This window comes from Callorhinchus milii, unplaced genomic scaffold, assembly GCF_018977255.1.
Source record: "Callorhinchus milii isolate IMCB2004 unplaced genomic scaffold, IMCB_Cmil_1.0 Scaffold2, whole genome shotgun sequence".
NCBI classification, from domain to species: domain Eukaryota; kingdom Metazoa; phylum Chordata; class Chondrichthyes; order Chimaeriformes; family Callorhinchidae; genus Callorhinchus; species Callorhinchus milii.
Window position 1 is genome coordinate 37,505,273 of NW_024704743.1, and position 16,573 is coordinate 37,521,845.

Consider the following 16,573-nt stretch of genomic DNA (forward strand, 5'->3'; position numbering starts at 1 on the left):
CATTAACCAACTCGTGGCTTGGTCCACCACTGTGTGTGGGACATTGCTTTGCGGCAACAGGCTGCCACGTTACGCCCACAAAATACACAGACATTGCACTTTACAGTGTATCCTGTGAAGTGCCTTGAGAAGACAATGTCATAAAGAGCTATATCAAATGCAAGGATTATTATTATTATTATCAATGTGCTGAACTGCGGCATGCCTCTTGCAATGTTAGCTAAGCTCAGACAACAGCACAGGCTGGGGATTAGGAAGGCTCACTGCCACATTGAGCAGGGTTCTTAGCAACCCAGCTATTGGAAATCATCACTTGGTAACATCCTGATCTGAGAGTAAGATTCTGATCCCAGAGTAAGATCCTGATCTGAGATCACCAATAATTAAAATCTGAATCAACAGGAACACTTTGCTGAAGAGCACCAAATACTGTAATAAGGAGAAATCATGATGAATTATCATCTTTGTCCCTGCTTTTGATAATATGAGAATTTGAGAAGTTACTTTAGGCGGGTGACCGGCCATAACAATTTGTGACTAATTATGATCAGATAAGCATTTAGATATTATAGGGCTGGAGCTCTGCTCTTATTACAGTAAGTATATTTACAATATTTCTTTACATGCTTTCTTAACCAGGGATCTTGGTAGAATTCTTGTTGACCCACCAGGAAATCCGTTCCAGAAGTTTTTTTTATCAGAGAGAAGTTCCTGCAATCGGAACAATGGATTGGGAAAATCCCACTGTACGATATTTCTTCTACTAGATAGGAGCTCTGACAGAATTGGATTAGCCTGGTTCAGTTAATAGCACTGTCACTTCTAAATCATAAGGTTGAGAGTTCAAGCATCACATCAGGAACTCATAGTCTAGGCTGACCTCCAATGTAGTGCGGAGGTGGTGGGGGCAGATGCTGTCCTTTCAGTTAAACTGCGATCCAGTCTGACTGGTGTTAAGTGGACATTAAACCTTTAATCAACAACAACAAATATAGCTCCCCTCACACAGAGTACCGACTCAGAGCACTTGAATTTAGTCTCTGTTTCTTTCTCTATTCACAAAGATAAAGGTGTCCTCCTGGTTGTTTGTAGGACATTTCTGTGTGTAAATTGGCTGCCATGTTGGCCTACAAATGATAATAATAATCCTTGTACTTGATATAGAGCCAAATCACATTGCCAAGATGTCTCATAGTGCTTCACAGGGTAAACTGTAAAATGAAGTGACTGTGGATTTTGTGGCCGAATGCAGCAAATACATGGTCACTACACATTTTGTGTGCCTGTCTGTGTGTGGGTGTGTCTGTATCGTCAATACATGTTTGTACAAAAAAACAACGACCAAAGTCATGGCTGTTCTCAAACTTGTGGCGACTTGGGAATTGATCACTTTCCCCCAATGTATCTGCGAATGATGCCTGCTCCATCCCTTGAGCCTCCAACACCACACACTGAATTCCCCCCTGTTCTGGATGCTAAATTGATTTAATGGAACTTTTTTCATTTTAATTGTTTCCTTATGTGGGCATGCGCAGCATGTGCAAAACCACAAAAGCATGACCGTGGAGTTGGACCACTGCTCACAGACAGTAAGCGCAGGCCAGTGTCATTCAGTCTGCCTATGGATTCAATTCAAATTGCTGGAACATGTGGAGAAAGTGAGATGAAGCGACAAGGCCTGATTAAAAGAATAGATACAATGGAAGAAACTAATCTGTCTATTTTGGTTCCTAAAATAGCCAGGAATCACCAAGGTGCAACTGGCATATATGAAAAATAAATTAACAGGGGAAAAGCATGAATTAATTTAGGAAAGTAATTTATAGCAAAATATGATGAGTGTTTAACGCTGTCATGCACTAATTGATGAGTCACAGCCATTTAATAGAAATAATCTGCAACTGTAATTGTATAATAGAAACTGTAAGATTAAAGGTATACAGTCCTCACTGTAGTGATGAAAGAGAGCAAATTAACATGCTTTTAAATGTCGGTGTCTCTCTAGCCATTGTTTCATTAAAAAATAATAATTTAGACTCCATTAATGTAGCAGTAGCCTGTGCCAGATGGTTATAGTGGCTGATTGGGTTGGTTTCTTTAATGCAATTTAAGGTTTGCTATGGTCTCCTTGATCATTTTGATTGCCACAATCACCTGATTTGTGAGTGGACTTGACCTGTAGCTGTATATTCAATGTGACAGAGGAAACTGAATGACCCGGGCTAATACAATACTCCGAAAGGGAATGCTGACCTGAACGAACGAGGTTCTGGCTATATCAAATGCAAGGATTATTATTATTATTAACCACTTTTACATTGCATGTATTACACTGGACACGTCAATGATCCACAACACAATGGATTTGGTGTAAAACACAGAAGCATTATGTCAAGTTTTTTAATTTTCATTTAAAAGTAGGGTATTCCATTGTCTATGGTATGAGTCAATGCCATACACTGTTACTTGCATCGCTATATGGATGCACTCAAATGAGAAGCTTGCCTCATACATTACAAAATAAGGAGTAAAAGTTTTGTTGATACAAAACAACATAGAGAAAAAAATTAATGTCAAAATTTGGATTCTGTTGATATTTTAGGTTGGTCCTTTATTTCAGTCACTACGCCCCAAAAGTCTGGATCTTCCGCTTTGCCCTCTCTTTGCCCATCTTCAAATCACACCTGAAGATTTTCCTTGACCGTGCCTTTGGTTAACTCCCATCCCTTTCCAGCTCGGTGTTAATCCACACTGCTGTTAAATGCTCCGAGACATCACTTGCGTGAATGGCACTATATAAATGCAAGTTGTTGCTTGGTCACCTCCTGTTTCTCCCCAGCTTGGTGTCAAATGACACCATTGTCAAGGCTCCAAAATGGTATTCCACGTGAAGGGCCAAATATAAATGAGTTATTGTTTTCCTTTTGTCCTCCACTTCCTTTCCACTCACCACCAAGAATCATAAACAAAAATGGGATAATAAAAGCAGCAGTGCATGTTTTTTTCATAGACCTGAATATCTTGACTGGAATATACTTTCGCAGAAAGGCTCCATTTGCTCCTTCACAAAATAGAGCTTTGCTGAATACCCTGGGCCTGAATGGTTTAAAGCCTTCCTTCAAGGCTCTGCCTTGGACTCCTCCTCTTCAATATCTCTTGGTGACATCATCCGTAGACATGGGGTCAACTTCCACCTGTATCCGGATGATACCCAACTCTACCTCTCCGCCTCCACCCTTGACTCCAGGACCACTGCTGTCCTGACAGAATGTCTGTCAGACATCAAGTCCTGGATGAGAGCTAACTTTCTACAGTTGAACGTCAACAAGACCGAGGCTCTCCTGATTGGCTCCTGTCAGCGCCTCCTCACCTCAGGCGCTGACAGCATCACCATCCATGGTTACACACTCCACCTTACTAAGCCAGTCCGGAACCTTGGGGTCTTGTTTGTCTCAACTATCCTTTCTACCCCACATCGGTGCCATGATCCCCCACCTCCGCAATATCGCCCGACTCTGCCACTGTCTCATACTGCAGGCCGCTGAGACCCTCATGTATGCATTCATAATATCCAGGCTTGACTATACAAACTCCTTGCTTGTCGGCCTCCCCGCCTCCTCCCTCCACAGGCTGCAGATCATCCAGAACTCTGCAGCCCGTGTCCTCTCTTGCACTAGGCTCCGCGACCCTATCACCACCACCCCCCCCCACCCTCGCCCGATTCCACTGGCTTCCCATCACACAGAGGATACAGTTCAAGATCCTGGTCCTCACCTTCAAAGCCCTCCATGGTCTTGCTCCCCCCTACCTCTGCAACCTCCTAACCCCCTGTCATCCTGCCCGCTCTGTCCTCTCAGTGGGCTCCGGCCTGCTTCACGTCCTCCACCTCGCCTGCGCCACCATTGGCCTTCTGCCACTCTGCCCCCACTCTCTGGAACTCCATCGCGCAGTCCCTCCACCTCGCCCCTCCCTTGCCACCTTCAAGACCCATCTCAAGACCCTCCTCTTTGACTGCTCCTTTGATTACTCTTCTTCCCCCACTGCCCTCCATCTTCCACCCTCCCCGATCCCGACCCCAGCTTGGGTCTGAAACACTGACTGTCCAGCGCCTTGGGACGTCCTCCCGATGTGAAAAGCGCGATACAAATGTAATGTTGTTGTTGTTGTCCCTGGGGTAGATTTATCTCCCACAGCAGTAGCTTCGGTTCGAATCTTTTGAACTGAACATATACAGTGAGTTCTGTCAGAAAGTTGTTTATCATGGATTGGTGCTCCTGTAGTCTGAGTGTTAATCAAAGCTGGTTAAATGAAGCCATTTGCAGAGATGCATCAGCAGTGATTGGCTGTAAACAGGCTGCTTAGGGAACTGGAAGTAGTTATTTTACAGACGATCGGAATGGAAGGACTGTTTAAATTTAGCAAGAAATATTGCGGTTGAAGTGTATTGCTTTGTGTGCACACCTACACAAAGCAGCAGGTGTATAGTATGTAGTAGGTGTATCCTGTACCAGTGACCAGCTGAAAAACAGTTCATTTGCTACTTCTTGTTCCAGACCTTCATCTCCAGCAGTGTACGAGGTGATGATTCCAGTCGGACGGTAGGAAGCATTTCTTCACACAGAAGGTAGTGGAAGATATCAGAAACACATTTCCAAGCGAGATTGTTTGTGCAAATAATATTCATTCGTTCAAGAAAGATCTAGTGAGATTTCTCGGGGAAAAGCGGATCGTCAGTTACAGATAGGGAGCTTAACAGTGTAACGCTGACATTGCTGATATAATTCTTAGAATAATAATCATCCTTTGAGATAGCACTATATCACATTGTCAAAACACCTCAATGTGCTTAACACAATTTTTATTGTAAAGTGTAGTTAGCATGTATTGGAAGGCAAAAGTGACAGCCAATTTGCATATAGCAATATCCCACAAACAGCTATTAAGTAAATGATTAATTTATCTGGGGATTGTAGGCCAGGACAAGGGAGGAATTCCCTTCACTTTTCAAACAGTGTCTGTTGAGGTGGAGAGAATCCAAGGTCATGTCCGCTTTGCTCCACTGCCTTGGAGAATCAAGAAGCAATTTTCTAGTGACAGATAGGTTCTTTTTTTTATCTTAAGTGGAGGGTGGAAACTGGGTAGGTGACCCAAGGAGAGATATGTATTAGAGGATTGGATGTAAGGTGGAATGGGGGCTATGCCAGGACTGAACTTGATGGGGCTCTGGGCCTTTTTCAACTCTTTTCTACATGGAGTCCTGTAGCTTAATGGTTAGAGCATTCGCCTCGCAAGTGAGAGGACCCAGATTCGATTCCGGGGCAGGACGAAACCTTTGGCACGTTTCCTTACCCACGCGCCTTTGTTTACCTAGTAGGAATCTGGTTGTTAGTAGATTGGCGGATCGCTTTTTGGAGTTATAATCTCTTAAAAAAAATCTGATCACTCAAACCATGACTGTTTGTGGGACGTTGCTGTGCACATCTGGCTGCCACATTTCACGCACAAATATATAGTCAGTTCACTTTACAGTATATTCTGTGAAGCGCTTTGAGACATCTCAACAATGTGATGAGGCGCTATATCAAACGCAAGGATTATTATTATTATTACGTGCCTATGGCAGACATGATCCTTACATATCTTTGCATTTGAGGATTCAGTGCATGGAGTCAGTAGATCTTTGCTCTCTCCCTGCTGCTGTAAAGCTCACAAGTGAATTTTAAAGGTTTACATAGAGTCAAAGTCGAGGACTTAATCTCTAAGGCATGTTCCAAGCTGCTTTATATTTTGGATCAGCTGGGTGTCTGTCCCACTTGGAAATCCAATCCAAATAAATCGCTGAGAGTTTGACTTGTGCACTGAAGTTTTAGTTTGTCCTGCTACCTAACCCAGAAAGTATTAGGTGCAGGTTGGCATTCTGTTTTGGGGACCCCAGAATACGTTTTGGGGTTTCACTCGAGTTATGACTTGTCATAAACTCCAGAAAACTAATTGTTCAAGGAAGCATAATGTGACCAGCTGACGTTTGGAATATTACTCTGAATGTGTATTGGGTCAAAGTGTCAGAATTCTCCCAGCATTGCTTAGATAATTCATATTCTAATTGTGTTTATTTTGTATGCTGTCTGCACGCAATTGCAAACTTGCTTCATTTGTCTTGAATGTATAAATCACAATACTGTAGATCCTCAATTAGGTTTTGTTAAAGAATATGGCCAAGAGTATGGCATTCATATTCTAGTGTCCTCTGCGTTATCTTTCTACACCAGGCTGCAGAAGCTTGAAGCAGTGCCTTTCCAGTCTTTGAGCCTGGGCTAAAATAAAATCACCATAACACTAAGGTGTGGTTTCCTTTGAAAGGTTCCCCTGCAACAGGAAGGAGGAAGGGGAATGTATGAGTGAAAAGAGGGTTGTTTTCAGAATAACCCGGGCAGAAGTTAATAACGATAAGGACGTATAATAATCTATAAACTTCCAGCTCAAAGTGAACCAATAAATAGGATTTATTCAGACAAGTAAGAGAAGCTTTAAGAAATGGGATGACATGGGATATGAGGGATAAGGTTTAAATTTATCTGTTGTGAATGCACTCATGTGAGATTTCACTCTCCCAGCAGTAAAGTGGTCACACCATGGATAACAACCATAATGCACAAGAAATGCCCTGGAAGTTTTTCTTTACTTAGAGAGTAATTATCAAATAGAGCAAGTTACCAAGAAGGGTCCTTTGAAGCCAGGACATGACTCATTTAAAAAACAGCTCAATGCTGTGATGGGAGGATGACAAGGTGGGTGTCCTGGAAGGATGAGATCAGATGGGTCAGATCTTGTGATTCTTGTGATCCTGTGAATGCACATTCTGACTGTTTCCACTCTGTTCCTAGGGAACAGAGCACAGGAGGAAATATAGTAAATTTTGTGTTCAGCAGCTGATCGGTATTTTAGAAATGATCATTGGGTGTTGACCTCCTCGTTTGCTCATTCCAATTATGGAGCTCTGGGATCCTAGCCTACGTGAGGGAAGCTAAATAAATGAAGTTGCTATTGAAATTTTTAGGTTTTGTTCAATCCATAACTCTCCTTTCAGCCTTTCGCCCACTTTCTCCACAATACCACTCAAGTCCACATGACCTCATCCCCAAAGTAGCTGAAGCCCTTGAGAATTAAGAAAAAATATATTCGAAGATCTACGTAATGTGTAGATTTCTCTGCTTACGTGAGCTAACCTCCATCAATAACAACAGGATAGTTTAATCTTAAGAACAGTATTGGAAGATACTGGGGTAAGTGAAGACTGAGGTGAACAAATCCTTCACAGATCACAATTATTCTGTGCTGTTGGAGGGGGAATGGAAGATTGGCTTTGTTAGTGGAAATATGGGGATGAATAAACATTCTGCTGTTATTGCTTTATTAGTTTTAAAGTTTCAAGGAGGTTTTGTGCAGATTCATCTCTGTGAGATGAAGTGGCGGAATAATGTTTCCTTAATCCACACACCTGTTTACCTAGCAGTAAGTAGGAACCCGGTTGTTAGTCGATTGGCAGATCGCTTCCGGGGGTAATAATCCCTTCAAAAAAATAAAAATAATAATAATTTGGTCACAATTTGCGCAATTGGCTGCCACGTTTTGCCCACAAAATTCACAGTCAATTCACTTTACGATATATTCTGTGAAATACTTTAAGATGCCTCAACAACGTGATATGAAATGCAAGGATTATAATGTGGAAGGAGTAGGCTTGATAGACTAAAGGGCCCAAAACAGCAGCGTCTGATAAAATACATTAAATGTAAACTGAAAGGAATAGGAGGAAAATTATAGCAGCCAAATGCGCACAGCAGTGTCCCAAAAACAGTCGTGGATTAAATATTGTAGTTAGAGCCCAATATCTGCACTACCTGGAACCTGTACCCAGTGGATATCATCAGTGCAAATCAAAATGTCATCCATCAGGAGTTAGAGTATCACTGTGGGAAGCAAATAATATCTACGTGAATTCAACTATTAGTTGCACACTGGTAAGACTGTTTAGTCAGCCCAGCAGTTATTGCTATATGAATTGAGACTGAAGTTAATGAGGTTTTGAAGAATTAAAGAGGGAGGGTGGAGGGATTTATGGCGAGAGAGTAGGGCAATATGGCTTGTAGTTCATTTACAGGTGGTGAAGGGATGGAGGATGTTGCTGCAGGACAGAATTGGCAGGAAGGAGAGAGCAGGCAAGGAAGTAGAACCATAAGAGATCACAGAGGTTAGGTGGGTCAAAGGCATGGAGAAAATTGCAAACCCTACAGCAACAAAGGCTGACCACTGAGAACGAATTCTTGTTCTCCTTCCTATCTTGTTTTTGAAGCTATTTTTAGAACCATGAATTTATGGATTTTTAAAATGTATTCCAGGCAAAAAATATGTAGTATAGTTTACTAAGTAATTTGCACAATGATAACATATATTAAAAAGAATCACATCTTTAAGGAAAGCATCAAACCTCCCACCACCAGCAATCTGATTTATAGAGTATTTTTGAGAGCAAAACAGCCCTGACACTGAATAAAAGAGGTAGTAGATCTGCCAATGTACCAAATAAAAATAGCTAGACAAAAGTACCAATGTATCTAATTTCAAGGATGTATAAATATCAGCTTAATCCCTGAGATGAGTGAATTTGCAAGGACCTTGAAGGATGCTGTTACTGCACTCTGCAGAAAAGTCAAATGAATGTGTAAACTCAATCCAAGTCTACTCAACTGTGAAAAGTAAAAGCAAGTGAATAAAAAGGGGTGGGGGTGAGGGGAGAAGAAGCGAAGACCCTGACCAGCATTTAAAAGAGAATGGGATAAATATATGAGGAAAAGAGTATCGAGGTAGAGCAGGGGGTTGAGACCAGTGCAGATGCAGTAGCTCTAGTAACTTTAATAACATAAGAGCTGTCATATTGGTGTGAAAGGCTTTGTGTGCTGTGAATGTTCTGTGATGCAATGAATTGATACATGATAAAGAATGGGATTAAAGAGAGGAGAAAAGAGATTGGATTTTCTATAGCAAAAGGGGTGTCAATCAGATAAGGAAACCATCTTGCTCGTTTCCAAATTAACAGCAAACACACTGCCACTGATCATGCCCAATTTCAGCATCTTTATATACTGATAGCTGGGAGAGAATCATAATTATAGTGCAAAGATTATTTAGTGAGGAAATACATGGGAGAGGAGAGAATGAATAGGTGGGTAGAGGAGAGGGGAATATAAGGGGAAAGAGCTGGTGTGAAATACAAACATTGGCACTGACTAGTAGGGCCGATAGCCTGTATCAGTCTATGTTGCAGAGTCCCTACCGTAGTGGTTAGAGCACTCTCCTCACAAGCAAGAGGACCTGCTTTTATTCCCAGGTAGGTGAAAGCTTAGGCAAGTTGCCTTACTCCACACGCCTCTGTTTACCTAGCAGTAAGTAGGAACCCAGGTGTTATTCGATTGGCCTATCGCTTTCTGGGGGTAATAATCCACCCCAAAAAAATTGTATACTCAAAGTCACTCAATCCACAACTGTTTGTGGGACACTGTGCATGCAATTTGCGGCCGCGTTTCACCCACAAAAACACAGTCGATTTCCTTCACAATATATTCTGTGAAGAGTTTTGAGATGTCTCAATGATGTGATAAGGTGTTATATGAAATGCAAGGATTATTTTTATTATTATGTAACTCTAAAACAGCACTACTGCACTACATTGCCTGATCACACAAGTGCCTCAAGCGGTCTTCTGTAACAGTCTGGTAACAGTTGATGTGATAATATCGAAGGGAGCAGCATGGATAGAAAGTTGGTTAAAGGATAGGTGACAGAGGGTGGGAAGTATAGGGTTGTTATTATTCGCAATGGAAAGATGTAAATAGTGGTGTCTCCCAGGAGTCAGTGTTTAATTTAATACAGACAAATGGGAGTTTATACATTTTGGAAGGAAGAATAGGAGAAGATATATTTTGAGTGGTAAAATATTGAATAGTTCAAATAGTTACTAGAGAACATCAATTTAAGATAATAATTATTATCCATACGTTTGATAAGTGGAGTCCTGTAGCTCAATGATTAGAGCACTCGCCTTGCAAGCGAGACACCTGGGTTCAATTCCAGGCAGGGCGAAACCTTGGGCAAGTTTCCTTACTCCACACGCCTAATAATAATCCCTCAAAAAAATTGGCTGCTGCATTTCACCTACAAATATACAGTCAATTCACTTTACAGTCTATTCTGTGAAGCGCTTTGAGACGTCGAGAAGATGTGAAAAGCGCTATATCAAATGCAAGGATTATTACTATTGATTTAGCGTCTTTCACATCAGGTGAACATCCCAAGGCACTTCACAGGATATACTGTAAAGTGAATGTTTTTTGCAGGCAAACGCGGTGGATGATTTGCATCCAGCAATGTCCCAGAGACATTCACGAAGAGAATAACCATTATTATTTGTGGGATTGTTAGCCAACACACCGGGAGAAACTCCCCTTCTCTTTATGAATAGTGCCCTGGGATCTTTAGCATCTATGCGGGCTCGGATTAACATCTCATTCCCAGGCTCTCTGTCCCCACCCTTTTAGAACTCCAACCTACAGTCCCTCACCTCCTTAAAGGCACGTCTCGAGACCCTCCTCTTTGATCGCACCTTCGTCCACCTTCTTAAACCTACCCTCCCTGCCTTTCACCCCTCCTGATCCCAACCCCCAGCTTGGGTCCAAATCCCTGATTGTCCAGCACCTTGGGACTTCCTCCTGATGTGAAAGGCGCAATACAAATGTAATTTATTGTTGTTGATAGCAATTCCAACAAAGAAGCACCGTTGGAATCCCATCCTCGACTATGTGAGTTCCAAGTCGTGACATTCAATGGTTGAATCATGTGTGAGCCAAGACAGTTGGGGTCAGTAGGGTAGTTGGCTGTGAAATTCGTTCACCTGAACCTCACCCCACTGTTACGGGCTGTTCAAACATGAGCATTTTCTGACAGAGATCATTGCATGGTGATCAGGAGCAGCAAATCTCGCTGATTTTATTTCCTCTCTCCCCAGCCCCCTCCCCTTACCCCTACTTCCAAGCGCAGGCCACTGAGCTAATTGTACACTTCACAACACCCCATCTGAGTTTAGCTAATTTATCACAGAGCAGGGTGAATTTGCTCACTTCCTGGTTTGTGCTGATCAGTTTAACACTATGTAACAAGTATCAATGTGCTTCATGTTGGCAAGTTCTGAGGTTTCCTCCGAGTTGAGGAGAAAAATCATGTCAAGATTGCATTCCTGATGATTCTTTCAGTGTTTCTATTAGAAATTGCATTGTGTAAATGTTTTGTATGTGTGAGTATGCGTGTTGTGTTTATGTGCTGTGTGTTGGCATGTTTATTCTGTATGTGTGTGTGTGTTGTGTGTGAATCACCCTGGCTTAGTTGGTAGAACCCTCGCCGAAGGTTGTGGGTTCAAGCCACACATCGGGACTTTGAACTCATAGTCTAAGATGACCCTCAAGTGCAATGTTGGGTGTGAGGCGATGTCCTTTGGATAAGACGTTAAACTGAGGTCCCACCTGCCTGTTCAAGTGGACATAAGAGATCATCCGCATTATGACATGATTCAAAAAGAGAAGGGAGTTTCTTCCAGTGTCCTTGCCAATAATCCCCCAGATAAAATATGTTGTTCACTTCACCCAGGACTGCTTGTGGGACATCGCTGTGCACAAATTGGCTACCGCATTCATCTATCAGTACACAGTAAATCCAGTGAAGAGCTTTGATAAATTTCAATTGTGTAATAAGGTGCTGTCTCAAATGCAATTTTTAAAATTTTGAAATCCTTTATAACTTTAAAGACCTCTATCAGCTCTCTCCTTAACCTTTGCTGTTCAAGTGAAAATAGGAAGATTAGAAAGCCGGTTTTCAAGGCTTTATGTACAGAGGAGCATTGGCAAGAGCAACATGTCCTTGAAATGGGAGTGAACGCTGATATGTGTGGGTGTCTTTTGCCGTAATGGAGAGTCAGGTACCCAGGCAGGTACCTGGGAAAACATACTATAGTTGAAGTTTGTCTCAAGGTGGCTGTTTTGATTTTTATATAAGGCATGAATGCATTCAATACAAAACTGTCATATTCTATTTTGTATCCACTTTGTCTGTGGCAGTTTCACGTAATGTGAACAAGTAAAGAATTGTCCTGAAACCCTTTCTCAGTAATGGGTAATGGTAACCTTCATCTCATTTCTAATGCAGTTAAAGGGGTTAGAAACCTTTTTAAGTTTCTTACAACAGGGACCTCCAAGTTGGGTGGGTGGAATGCCGTTGTGATCAAAAGCATACTGGTTCTACTAACTTTGTAGCTGTCAGCCTGCCTCAATGGTAGCACTCTTAATGTTAAAGATCCCATGGCACTATTCAAGGGAGTTTCTCCTGGTGTCCTGGCCAACAATCCCCCAAATAAAAGTGGCCACTCACTCCTTGGCTGATTGTGGGACATTGCTGTGTGCAACTAGCCTTTTGCCCACAAAATACACAGTAAAACCACTAAACAGTATATCCTTGAAGTGCTTTGAGATGTCCCAACAACGTGATAAGGCAATATATCAAATTATTATCATCATTACTCCGCAAACAATAAACGGAAAAGTTTCACAAACACTGGTGCTTTGCATTCTTAGAGGTACCATCCTTTTGATGAGCTAATGAATCAAAGTCTGGCTCCCTGATGTTGAGCAATACTGTTGCAGGAAAAGAAACAGACGTTTTGATCACAGGGTAATAGCAATGATCTGCATGTACCTGCACTAGTGGTGCCCATTTGCTGTATAGTGAATTTTGTTTTGGCCAGCTGGATGTCTGACACACGTGGAAACCCATGATCATTCAAATCAGCCTGGAAGATCTATGTATATATGCCATCTAAACATGGGAATTCTGCAGGAAAAATGATTAAAAATGGAAACAAGTTTTATTTTTTGACAAGGCAGCAAGAAAGTGTACGAGACGCTGTCTGTAATTCAGAGCTGCATAGAAAAACTTCCCTGTGGACTGAGGCTCCAGTCAGTTTATTAATAATAATAATAATCCTTGCATTTGATATAGCGCATTATCACGTCTTCACGACGTCTCAAAGCGCTTCACAAGATATACTGTAAAGTGAATCGATTGTATATTTTGTGAGTGAAATGCAGCAGCCAATTGTGCACAGCAGAGTCCCACAAACAGTCGTGGATTGAAGTGACCAAATTATTATTTATTTAATTACCAGGAAACTACTTCTTAATAATAATAATAATAATCCTTGCATTTGATATAGCGCTTTTCACGTCTTCTAGACATCTCAAAGCGCTTCACAGAATATACTGTAAAGTGAATTGACTGTATATTTGTTGGCGAACGCGGCAGCCAGTTGTGCACAGCAATGTCCCACAAACAGTCGTGGATTGAAAATGACCAATTTATTATTGTTTTTGGTTTTGGAGGGATTATTATTAGGTGTGTGGAGTAAGGAAACTTGCCCAAGGTTTCGCCCTGCCTGGATTTGAACTCAGGTCTCTCACTTGCAAAGCGAGTGCTCTAACCACTGAGCTACAGGACTCCACTTCCTATTGATTTCATCAAAACTCCTCAGAAATGTCAAAGACCTCCATCAGGTCACCTCTCAATTGTTTTTTTTCTCTCCAGAGGAAAAAGTTCCAGTTCCTCCAGTCTCCACTCACACAGAGACCAAACCACTCATTCCTGGTATCATCCCAGTAAAGCTCCTCTACCCCATCTCTATCACCTTAACATCTTCCCTAAAGTGGGCTGACCAACACTGGACACAATATGCTAACTGCCATCTCAAAGTGGGATTGTCGGTCACTCCTGTGACTGGTTTGCCATTCTTTGCCCATCTCTTCTTCTCAACCCGCTCAAACACTCACTTTTCTTTTAATAAAATAAAAGTGTCTGTTCGACACGTCTCATCTGTCCCTTCCACAGATTAAGTGTTTTATTTTCCCAGTCAATGAATTATTTCAATACCAAAATTAACAATAACAACAATTTTCATTGCTACAGCGTCTCTCATGGAGTACAGTGTCTCAGAGCGCTTGAATCATTCTTACATTTGATGAGGGATGTATTGTGTTGAAACATATCAGAGCACTTTGCAAGTAATTACTGTTAAGTTATAGGGGCTGTTTTGGATAGGCAAACGTGACAGCCAGTTCACACGCAGCAAAGTCTCTTAAACAACTGTAGGCTGGGGGATTGTTGGCGAGGATACTCCCCTTCGCTGTTGATTAATATCATGATATCTTAAATGTCTGCATAAACAGGCTGACTGGTTCTCATTGTAACTCATCAGAAGGGTGGTGCATACAGCAATGTAGCACTGTTAAGGTGCTCCTATTGCACAAAAATAAATGCTCCATGATGCCTGTCTAATCTTACCCGCTATATTATTCATCCTTGGCTTGTTTCCTCTTTTGTGTCAGGAGTTAATCCAGAATACTGGATACAAGCAGTAAATAAGGAAATCAATACAAAGTAGTCAACTGTTCAATGGATACAAATGTGCTTGGATTAAAAGATAGTTTCTATATGTCTTTAACCTGATCACATTTCCAATAATTGCATTGGGGTGTCTCACTGCAGTTGGGGAGAAATTGTACCTAGATCTAGAATTACTCTAAGTTTGTAGCAGTTTAGAGCATGCTGAATTTGGCTATTTCTTAAATGCAGCCTTAAATTTGAAGCTGGTTTTCTGTAAGCTTTTCCAAGAAATACAGTACAGAACAACACCTTCAAAGTTGCCTTTAAAGTTGAAACTGAATTCAACAATTTACTACCTTCTGGACATTCTAAAATGCCACATAAATCGAGTCAATCCAGACCCAGGATGTTATCCTTATTTTAGAATGTACATGCATAATGTTGCCACAGGAAGGGTAAGGAACAAGTTTGCCAGCAGTAAAAGTATAAGCATTTGCAGCTTCAGTTCCTCCTGTCATGGGTGAAATGCTCCCTGCATTTTATCTTGAGCTTTGTTGGTTTGTGTTATTTTTCTCTTCTTTCTGCTGTAGCTTACCCAGCACAAAATACTTTATCTGAGGTATCAAATGTCCCAATTCTCCCTGGACTCTTAAGCATCAGATTCTGAAGGTCTGACCTGTCTAATTGCAAATGTACCAACGCCCATTAAAGCAATTGAACACAAGTGAGATTACATTATTGGTAATATTTTGTTACAGATTTTCCTAATCTTTCTTCTGAAGTTCAGGCTTGTTTGCTGTGTTTGTCCTTATTTGCCAGCCACAGTGAATTATTGAAGGAGCACACATTGAACGAGGGTTTTTACACAGACAGCTGATCTCCAGGATTCATAGTGTATGTCTGCCAGAAAAAGATGACTGGTGTATCAGTTTTGCAAGGGAAGAGGGAGGGAGGTTTGAAGGGAAAGTCCCTTCACACAATTTGATTTTAATTTGTTTCTGCTGGTCTATTCCTTGTGTAGAACTGTATGGGAGTGACATTAGTTTGGGTGCTTGATGATGATAATGATAATAATAATCCTTGCATTTGATATAGCGCCTTATCACGTCTTTGAGATATCTCAAAGCGCTTCACAGAATATACTGTAAAGGGAATTGGCTGTATATTTTGTTTGTGGGGCGAAACGTGGCAGCCAATTGTACACAGCAGTGTCCCACAAACAGTCGTGGATTTGGTGACCAATTTATTATTATTATTTTTGGGGGGCTTGATCACTAAAAATATCAAGTGGGTTTAGTATTTGACTTAAAGCAAACAATAAGAAAGTAATCTTCAGGGCAAGAGTCATCTCTTCAAAAGATTGACTTGCTGAGAATATTATATTTTCATGCATATGGAGCCCTCGCCCTGTCACAATGTGTTGTGCATTTCAATGCAGTCAAGTTCTTTTCTTATAATTCTTGACTGTGCCACCATGATCAATCTCAAAATTACACAACATCTGGAATAACTTCAGATCAGTTTCCCAATGTTATTGGAGTTATGCATTTTCTAATGATTCTTTTCTAATCCAGAGACGCTCGAGCTTTGACAGTTGAGATCTCGAGTGTTTGTTCCCTTCCTTTCTCTTGCTGTGTCGATACAATGTTAGCAGCAACAACTGCAGCTCAGAAGTGTCGGAGTTTACGCTATCAAATGTAAGACATGGTTACAACGTACCATTGTTAAAAGAATTATAATCCTTGAAGTTGACATAGCCTCTATAATGTCAACTTCTCAAAGCACCTTGCAGCTAACTGCTGTCAAGATTAGTGACACCGTATTTGAGGCCTGCATGTATGTTTTAAAGGTGTCAAGTATACAGAAGCATTAGGTAGACACGTTGTTGAATAGAAACAAGATTGTATGATACATAAATATGAAATTAATAGAGTGTTTTAATAATACCATTCCTTGCATTTGATGTAGCGCCTATTTTTCAGCAATGTTCTGCAAAGTATAGTGACTGTGTACAATAAACTCCTGATATATTGTCACTCCAAAGGAAAGGAGCTCAGTCTCTGTATCCAGGGTATCGATATAGGCGTGAGTCCTT

The 16,573-nt window shown here is 41.3% G+C and overlaps 1 protein-coding gene across 1 annotated transcript in view; it reads left to right on the forward strand.

Annotated features, from left to right (window-relative positions):
• Window positions 1-16,573, forward strand: part of cpne4b (copine IVb) — a 157,687-nt gene that overhangs the window by 9,588 nt on the left and 131,526 nt on the right. Inside the window, exon 2 of the mRNA XM_042332411.1 lies at window positions 4,554-4,624. The gene's annotated coding sequence lies outside the window, so the exon portion shown is untranslated. The remainder of the gene's footprint in view (window positions 1-4,553; window positions 4,625-16,573) is intronic.